This window comes from Coffea eugenioides, chromosome 6, assembly GCF_003713205.1.
Source record: "Coffea eugenioides isolate CCC68of chromosome 6, Ceug_1.0, whole genome shotgun sequence".
Lineage (NCBI taxonomy): Eukaryota > Viridiplantae > Streptophyta > Magnoliopsida > Gentianales > Rubiaceae > Coffea > Coffea eugenioides.
In genome coordinates this window covers 54,667,860-54,678,055 of record NC_040040.1, presented here as the reverse complement: position 1 = coordinate 54,678,055, position 10,196 = coordinate 54,667,860, and positions in this window count along the sequence as shown.

The following is a 10,196-nucleotide window of genomic DNA, read 5'->3' as shown; positions in this document are numbered from 1 at the left end:
TGAACAATTACCGGTATTACTAAAGCTTCTCTATTATTTAGACTATCAATGAATTATAACAAATTTACCCTACTGAAATTATACAAAATAACAAATGAAAGCTCCTTAGGTTGTGGTATCCCTAACTACTCATGCAAGTGCTATATTTGGATCATTAATTACTACATCTAGGCTAGTTATGGTGTAATTTCCTTATGCATTTGAATCCTACTTTCGTAGTGAATCAATTATACTTATAACTAATCCATACCTATTCTCATGGTTATGAAATTAGCTACAAGTTCATTTCTTCAGTGAAATTACATGAAATGAATCACTAAAAACCACATAAGTGCACCTCTACTTTCGTGAGTGTACTCCCTATGTTTAGCACTTCTTGAACTAGTGTTAAATCTCAATTTTCATTGCAGAAACAACACCTTAAATAATCACAATCAATGGTACCAGATTAATCATGATTTAAAGAGCCAAAGTGCTAAATAACTTGCTCAAATCATAGCAGTCAAATAACCAAATAATAAACACTAACAATTATAGAAAGGTCAACCAAACCCAAGGCTTAAACTTTAGAAACACATAATGAACACAAAATCCAGAACTTGTATATTAACTAAACTTGGAATCAAATACAAAAGATAAAGAGTTTGGAAGGAATACAACCCTTGTCACATGAGCTTTCTTCCTTGCCTTCTTCATCCTCCATCTTCATCTTAATCTAGATAATAAACAAGAATGGAAAAACTACACTACTCTATACTAAGCTAAACTAACACTAGGGAGATGAAAGAGCTACATTTCTGCAGCTTCAAGCTTTCTCCCGTAGCTCTCTTCTATTTTTCTGCTATGGACTCCAATCTCCCCTTCTTGCAATGAATTTTGCTCTTTTATGATGAAAGGTGGTCAAGAAATGAGGATTACATCTCCCTTTTACAGCTGGGAATGTTTCTCACATGTCTAGCATCCAATGTGAGTTGGTGGAGGTGAAATTGAGTTTTATGCATACAGAGCAGCCTTTTCTGACCACAATCCGGCCAGGAATCCGGCCACAAATCCGGCCAAATTCCGGCCGGATTGCTACAGTGACCATTTGGTCACTTCTGGTTCAATTTCCAGCTCTGCTCCGATTTTGCATCAACTTCCACTGAACTTTTCTTGATGATAAAAGCTGATTTAGCTCTTTACCAAAACATGAAACTTGTAACCCTTTGAGTTAGCTTTCCAATGCATCAAGAATCACCTCATTTGGATCTGTGTAGGCTGAGAAATGACCGGAATACCCTTACCTGCTCATTGCCCTGTTCCAGTTTCGACCAGTAGAAATTTGCTATTGTAATTCGGCATTTTGACCTAGAAAACCTTTAAACTGGATTTAGATGTCTTCACCAAAGTTGTAGATATATCTCTTATCTTCAAATGGGTTCAAGAATCATCTCAATCCGATCATTGTAGCTCAAGTTATAGCCGAAATACGAAAATGTGTCAAAACTGTCAAAATACACAAAATCCAAGTAAAAAGTGATAAAAACCTCATTTAATTGAACAAAAGCATTTTATACCAATTATAGCCAAAATAAATCATTTTCTTCCAATAATATACCCAAAGTGACTAAAAATAATATAAAATATCATACAATTATTACGTAAATTAGTCACTTATCACCAAGTTTAGGCTATGAAAGGCTCAGCCATATCTAGTCTCGGCCCACTTTTGATATGTTCAACATTTTGTTGATGTATGCATTTCTTTAGCTCCTAAATCCTATAGTAATGTAATGATTCCGCAGGAAATAAGACCAAATAGTTAACCAAATTCTGTTAGCCAAATACTACCTTGCGGAAATTGTTATAACAGCTACCACTTGCAGAAGTTGGTTATTGATTAGTTAGTGAGGAAGCTTTCTATTAATAGGCCAATGCTAATGTAAAGCGTTAAGCAATATTTGATCATTGAGAATACAACTTTCCCGCTTCTTCTATTCAGTCTGCTTCTCCCCTTTTTCTCTCAACCCTTCTCTCCATCTCCTTCTATACTTCAGTTCCTTAGCTGAGTCAACCAATCCCCCAATCCCCAACCATTACACTTGGTATCAGAGCTTGCGTTCCTCGGAATTGCAAGCTCCAATTTAAGCAACAATGGCGGAAGGCACCAGAATGAAGGGATTTGAGGAATCGCTAAAGAAGCAAGATGCGAAAATCCAAGCTATCCTCGAATCCAGTACAATCGAACGCCAAGCCTTGGAAGAAAAGATGGAATCTAACTACGTGGATATGAAGGCTCTGGTGGAAGCAAACAATGTTGAACTAAAGGAAGAAATGAAGAATTTCATGGTCACGATGAGTGCTCAGTTCAATAGCTTCATGCGGAACCTGCAGGGAGAAAAAGGAATTCTAGGCCAATCTCCTAATTCATCTGAGCGCCAACTTCATCAAACACTTAGGAAAGGTCCAGAAGGAAGCAATCCCTTGTTGGGAGAGAAGAGTCGTTTCGCAATCGGAGTTCCCAAATTGGAATTCCCCAGCTTTGGAGGCTCCAATCCTCGCGAATGGACCCGGAAATGTGCGAAGTTTTTTCAACTATACCAGATTCCAGAGGGTCAGCAATTGGATGTAGCTGAACTGCATCTGGAAGGCAAGGCTGACCTATGGTATCAAAGCTTTAAGAAGGATCGAGGAGTAGTGCAGTGGGAAGAGTTTGCCTCAGAACTTTGCAGACGATTCGGGGATATAGGAGGAGATGACGTGGTTGAGGAGTTCAACAAGTTGTACCAGGATTCATCATTGCTGGCATATCAGGAAAAATTTGAAGAATTAAGAGCTGCCGTCATGGTGAAGCTCCCTCTCCTTTCTGAGTCCTATTATGTTTCTAGTTTTTTGAGTGGGCTAAAGGAGGAGATCAAGGCTGCTGTGAAGATGCACATGCCTCAGACTTTGCAGGCAGCATTCGAAAAGGCTAGGTGGCAAGAGCAGTATTTGAGTATCATCTTAAAGCAGAATAAAACACCAGTGAAGGTATCTCCACCAATTTCCTCTAGTAGCAGACAAACTCACCTTAATGATCTGAGCCACAAGAAACCTGCAGCTCAGGTGTTTGAAAACAATATTAAGAAGGATTCTCCTCAAGGCTATAAGAGAATCTCTCCTACAGAATTTCAGTATAGGAAGGATCACAACCTCTGCTTCAGATGTGGGGAAAGATTTTCCCCTGGACATATCTGTAAGAATAGAGGTATACATTTAGTGCTCGCAGATGAAGAAGGATTGCTGGACACTGAAGTCAACGAAGAAGAAGGAGAAATTATTGAGTATCAAGGGAACAAGTCGGGCAGAGATGTAGCTTTCTCACTACACTCTGTCTCAGGACACATGTCTTCCAATACCATTAAGATGCTAGGACACTTTAAGGGGCATGATTTATCCGTTCTGTTAGATGGGGGAAGTACCAACTGTTTTATTAAACCAGCCATTGCTCAACTACATCCGGATTGTGTGCAGAATCATAAGCCTTTCAAGGTAAGGATAGCTGATGGAAAGGAGTTAACGTGCAATCAGTGGATTCCAAATATGAAATGGGATATGCAGGGTCACAACTTCACTCAGAATGTATATGTGTTAGACTTAGAGCCGTATGATTTAATCCTCGGGGTAGATTGGATGAAACATTACAGTCCAATGACTTTTGACTTTAAGGAGCTGACATTATCCTTTGATAAGGAAGGTGAAACTGTGTTGCTGCAAGGGGATGCACACACGGCCAAGGTGAGGATGAGGCAGGGGACAGCAGCACAAAAGTATATCAGGAACAAAATCAGGACTTCTTTGCAGCACTCTTGCATGATCAGAGTACAGCACAGTCAGGTAACTCCTGTACCCAAATCTATTACTCAATTGCTTGACCAATACCAGGACATTTTTACGGAACCTACGTCTTTACCCCCTGTCAGAGAACTAGACCACCAAATACCCCTCATGCCTGATGCCAAACCCTTCAAAATTAATCCCTACAGATATCCTCACATGCAGAAATCAGAAATAGAAAGGCAGGTCAAAGACCTGCTGCAATCTGGTATCATACAACCCAGCCACAGCCCCTTTGCATCTCCAGCTCTCCTAGTCAAAAAAAAGGATGGAAGCTGGAGGTTGTGCATTGACTATAGGCAGCTCAACAACCTTACCATCAAAGATAAATTTCCCATTCCTATCATCGATGACCTGCTTGATGAACTACACAATGCAAGGATATTTTCTAAACTAGATTTACGGTCAGGTTACCATCAAATTCGTATGACTCCCTCTGATGTTCCTAAAACAGCTTTTAGAACTCACTCTGGCCTTTATGAATACCTAGTGATGCCTTTTGGCCTCACCAATGCTCCTGCAACATTTCAGGCTTTAATGAATTCCATATTCGAACCTTTCATCAGAAAATTTGTGCTTGTATTTTTTGATGATATCCTTGTTTATAGTCCAGACCTGAATAGCCATCTTAAACACCTATCCCTTGTCCTTAAAACCTTGAGAACCCATTTCTTATATGCTAAGATGTCTAAATGTTCTTTTGGTCAAGATAAAATTGAGTATTTGGGACATGTAGTTACGGCTGAGGGTGTTTCTGCTGATCCTACAAAAGTAGAGGCAATGTTGTCCTGGCCAGTTCCTGGTAACATTAAGGCTCTTAGAGGATTCCTTGGATTGACTGGTTACTACAGGAGGTTTGTTAAGGGCTATGGAAAAATAGCAAAGCCCCTAACTGAGTTGCTTAAAAAGGATAGTTTCGTCTGGAATGAGGCAGCTACATCAGCTTTTGAGCAGCTCAAGGTGGCTATGACACAGGCTCCTGTACTGGCTTTACCCAACTTCTCCTTGCCCTTTGTACTAGAAACGGATGCAAGTCAAACAGCCATGGGGGCAGTCCTGATGCAGCAAGGGAGACCACTAGCATTTATGAGTCAAGTTTTAGGAACAAAAAATCAGTCACTATCCATTTATGAAAAAGAATTGCTATCTCTAATCACTGCTGTGGGAAAATGGAGGCATTACTTATTGGGATCTCATTTCATCATCAGAACCGACCATGAAAGTCTGAAATATTTGCTGGAACAAAAGATCACTACTTCCCTACAGCAGAAATGGCTTGCTAAATTGATGGGATTGGACTATGAAATCCAATACAAGAAAGGTAAGGATAATATAGTCGCAGATGCTCTTTCTAGAAGGCAAGGAGGTACTACAGGAAGAAGCAAGCAGGAAGGTGACAAGGAAATTCACTCTATATCTGCAATCAAACCTCTATGGCTGTCCAAGGTATCAAAGAGTTACTCGGGAGATGACAAGATCAAAGAAATATTAACAGCTCTCGCAATCGAAGGCTCTAGTACACCTGATTACTCCTACCTTCAGGGGATTATCAGGTACAAGGGGCGGGTATACATTGGAGTTACCACTGATCTTAGGAAGCAACTTGTTAGTTGTATGCATGATTCTGCAATTGGAGGTCACTCGGGCATTCAGGGAACATACCAAAGGTTGAAGAGTTATTTCTTTTGGCCAGGGATGAAAAAGGAAGTAGAAGCATATGTTCAGGCTTGTGACATTTGCAAGAGAAGCAAAAATGAGCAAGTTAGTTACCCAGGCTTACTACAGCCTCTCACAATACCAGAACAAGCTTGGCAACATATCTCAATGGATTTCATCGAAGGCTTGCCAAAATCCTTGGGACATGAGGTCATCATGGTGGTGGTGGATAGGTTTACCAAATATGCACATTTCATATCCATGGGGTCTCATTTCACAGCAAAGAGTGTCGCACTAGTGTTCTTCGAACAGATCTATAAACTGCATGGATTGCCAGTGGATATTGTTTCTGATAGGGACAAGGTTTTCACCAGTTTGTTCTGGCAGGAGCTTTTTCATCAGGTGGGAACTACCCTTAGTTTCTCATCTTCATATCATCCCCAATCTGATGGACAGACTGAGCGAGTAAATCGATGTCTGGAAACTTACTTGAGGGCTATGTGTTTACAACAGTCTGGCCACTGGAAGAGATGTTTGCCTGCAGCTGAGTGGTGGTACAACACCAATTTCCATTCTAGTTTACAGATGACACCCTTCCAAGCACTCTATGGTTATAAACCAACACAGCTCTGCCTACAACCAGACAACACCCAAGTAGCTGCTGTGGAAGACTGGTTATCTGAGAGAGTGAATTGGAATTCCCTATTGAAGGAAAATCTGCTGCATGCTCAGAACCGTATGAAACAATTTGCAGACAGGCACAGGACCGACAGGGCATTTGCTGAAGGGGATTGGGTTTACCTGAAGCTACAGCCTTATAGACAAACCACTGTGGCTGTTCGAAAGAATTTGAAGCTGGCAGCTAAGTATTATGGACCCTATCAAATTGAAAAAAAGGTTGGAGCAGTAGCCTATAAACTCAAGCTGCCTCCCGGAGCTACAATTCACCCTGTATTTCATGTTTCGCTTTTAAAACCATCCACAAAGGGTGCTCCAGCGAGCACAATACTACCTCAGCCAAATGAGGAGGGCTCTTTTGCTATCATCCCTTCCTCTATACTGGATCGCAGATGGACTGATAGGGGTGGACACAAAGTGGAACAGATTCTGGTGCAATGGAAGGACTTACAGAAGGAGGATGCAACATGGGAAGACCTGTCAGTCATCAGGAGTCAATTTCCTGATTTCAATCCTAGAGACTAGGATTGTTTTTAGGGGAGGCAAATGTAATGATTCCGCAGGAAATAAGACCAAATAGTTAACCAAATTCTGTTAGCCAAATACTACCTTGCGGAAATTGTTATAACAGCTACCACTTGCAGAAGTTGGTTATTGATTAGTTAGTGAGGAAGCTTTCTATTAATAGGCCAATGCTAATGTAAAGCGTTAAGCAATATTTGATCATTGAGAATACAACTTTCCCGCTTCTTCTATTCAGTCTGCTTCTCCCCTTTTTCTCTCAACCCTTCTTTCCATCTCCTTCTATACTTCAGTTCCTTAGCTGAGTCAACCAATCCCCCAATCCCCAACCATTACACTAGTAATTTGTCCATCTATAGGCTGTAAGGTAGCACTTAAGGACATATATCAATGTAAGATAGTCATATAAAATTCAACTTAGGGTGCGTTTGGTACCCCATAGAATTGGAGTTTAGAATTAGAATTGGAACCCCAATTCTAATTCTTGTGTTTGGATGCTGCCTTTTCCATAGAATTAGCATTGAATTCAAATTTCAAGAGATTCCAATTTCATGGGTTGAATTCTTTATCAGACCAAAAGAATTCTGATTCCAATTCCACATCTAGTTACCCTAAAAAAAGGGGTCTACACGCGGATCCAACGTGGGTAAAAAATAAAAATCGGGTCAAGTTCATTCGCGTCCCTATTTCTGTCTAATTCACCGCTTTTGCTTGGCACAATGGCTCTTGCTCTCCACCGCCGCTTCCATCTCAACTTTAACATTTTGCCACTCACACCACTATCACCCCCATTGCCCTTCGCTCCTCCGACCATCCCTCTACCCTTCACCACTCCTGCCACCCCTTCGAGTTCTCTCTTCTTCGGAGATTCGTATATTCCGGAGAGGTGAAAGCGAATTCATCCACTTTTCTCGGTTTGAGCTTGAATTTTGTGACGGAATTTTGGTCAAACTTGACTATGATACTGGCAAATTGGCCACCAAATTTGTTCAAAGACGAAGAGTTTATTGTCATGCGTGGATAAAATTGGTTTCAGTTTCCTTTTCTTCCTCTTCTTTTTTCTTTTTCCCTTCTTGTTATTTTTACTATCATTGTGTCTATATTTCGTGTTTTACTTTGTGTAGATACTGGATTCCTGATTTCGTGATTAAAGAGAGGATTGATCATATCCTTTCAGCTCTGGTAAGAATTTCTTCTTTTTCTCCATTAGTTCATTTTTGTATTATTTTAATTTGACTGATTCCTTGTTACTTGGTTAATGGGGTTAATTTACTTGATTTCTTTCCTTGTATCTCTGTTTCTTGATTTCTCTTTAATTTGATCAATGAACTCATGATAAACCTTTTCTGCAATTCAAGGTGATGAATAGTTTCTGATGTTAGAATCATATGTTTATGGATGAATTCTTTATCTCAGTGCTCCGCAATTTACTTAGTTTCTGCAAAATTGGTTGTGCAATTATGATGTGTAGTTGATTGTGGAAGACGAATTCTATTAACTGATGACCGCTGTTTTATTACTTCCTTAACTTGGATTTGCTCTTGGATGATTATTCTTTTTGGTGATCTTAGTACAATTGCTTAAGTTTGCAGGTGGCTACTGAGTGTCTCCTTGTTCTGAATACTGTGAGATCCAAGCTTCCTCTAGTAGTTACTACTACAGATGATGCCAAAGAATCTGTAAAGGAGGAAATTCGCTTGAGGTGAAAACTTTCTGAAATTTTTTGACCATGGGCTTATGTTTTGCTCATCTCTGCAGATTGCTGTTAGTTATCTTGATAATTGATATTTTAACCTTTCTGGTCAAGTTGTGCATTTCTTAATGATTGAAGGTTTGCTTTTGTTTCTGCTTCCTCTCACTAATTTGTGGTGCTGTGAATGGAGTGGGTTTGAGTTCAATTATTTAAATCAAAAGCTTGTGGTATGCTACATAATTTTCTTCAGAATTGCATAAGTTAACTACTTGAGATAATTGATGTTACTTTTTTTTTTTCACCCCTCTTTTTTGACATCGAAGTCCAATTAACCATAGAATGAGAAGATGAATTTGACCATGAAGTTCAGTGGCTGAACCATATAGTCAAATCCAGCTGAAAATTTGTGTATAGCCTCAGTAAATGTCATCACAAGTTCTGGTGTGAACCCTTGATAGAAATCAAGTTAACCTAGTTTCAACTGATGTTCCTTATTTTCTTTTCGTGCAGGATGAGTCTCAGGACCATATAAAGAGGTAGCAGCTTCATGAACTAGCCATGCTGAACTCAAATTTTAGAGAAGAGAGTCCAGGAGCAAGTGGCAGCATGTTACCTTTCAATACTAGTGGAATGAAACGTCCCAAAACTGGGCATTGAAATGTTGTATCTGCTGCTTCATTGAAGTACTTTATCTTGACCTCTGATCTGAAGAGTTATGCCTGAACATATACAATTCATGGCTATCAACTCTCCTTACGGCTCAATGCGCAGCTACCTAATTGAAGAATTAATATGAACAAACAAAGGGGAATTTGGAGATATGTGTTTTTGGCTGGAATTTTTTTGCTTTTAAGTTTCTATTTATTTACCGAAGAACATAAAACAGAGACAGAAACATGACGAGGCGGTTGGAGTAGGGGTGGAAACGGGAGAAACAGAAATTGGTTTATACAGTTGGCCTCTTGAGTTAGGATTTATTTGTAACTGATAGTTTTTAGCTTTTTGGTTTATACAGTTGAAGCATTTGATCAAGTGTTTTTGTTACATATGTAGGATTTATTTGTAACTGATTGTTTTCTTACATTTTTTTCATGAAATATTGCTTCTTGATTTTGTAGTTATTGCCACATGAGTGAAAAATTGCTTCAAACTTTTCCTCTCTCATATTTTTATCCTGCCATTGGTACTTAATAGAGGAGTTTGAGTTTTAGTTGTGCACAGCGATTATGATTGATGAAATCTTTTTTGAATTTTGCATAAGTATTAGAAATAAGAAAGAATTTTGCTTTATTATAATATATCAAAACACAGTTGAAAATACCACGGCTGAGATGGGGAAATATTTCTTCACAAAAAGGGATAATGGATCAAAACATGCTAAAGGAAATGCTCACCAAAGAAATTGATATGAGAGTGAGAAAAAATAAATTATTAAAGGCACAAATTATTTTTTTCTTTTAAATCTTTAGTAAAAATTAGCTAAATGTAAGAAAAAAAGAAATTATTTTATAGAAAAAAGAAAAAAAGAAAAATTTTATGTAACCAAATTTTCTTGAAAACAATTCTAATTCCTAATGAATTCTTCTCTCATACAAACAAAGAATTTGGAATTCCAAATAAATTCCATATCAATTCTATGCATTTCCCAAACGAAAAAATTGAAATGACTTGGAATTCCAATTCTATAGAATTTTGATTCTAATTCAATTCTAATTCTATAGAAGCAAAGGCATAGTTGGAGAAGGGAATATAAGTGAGAGATTTCAAATTTGATACATCGTACTTACACTTC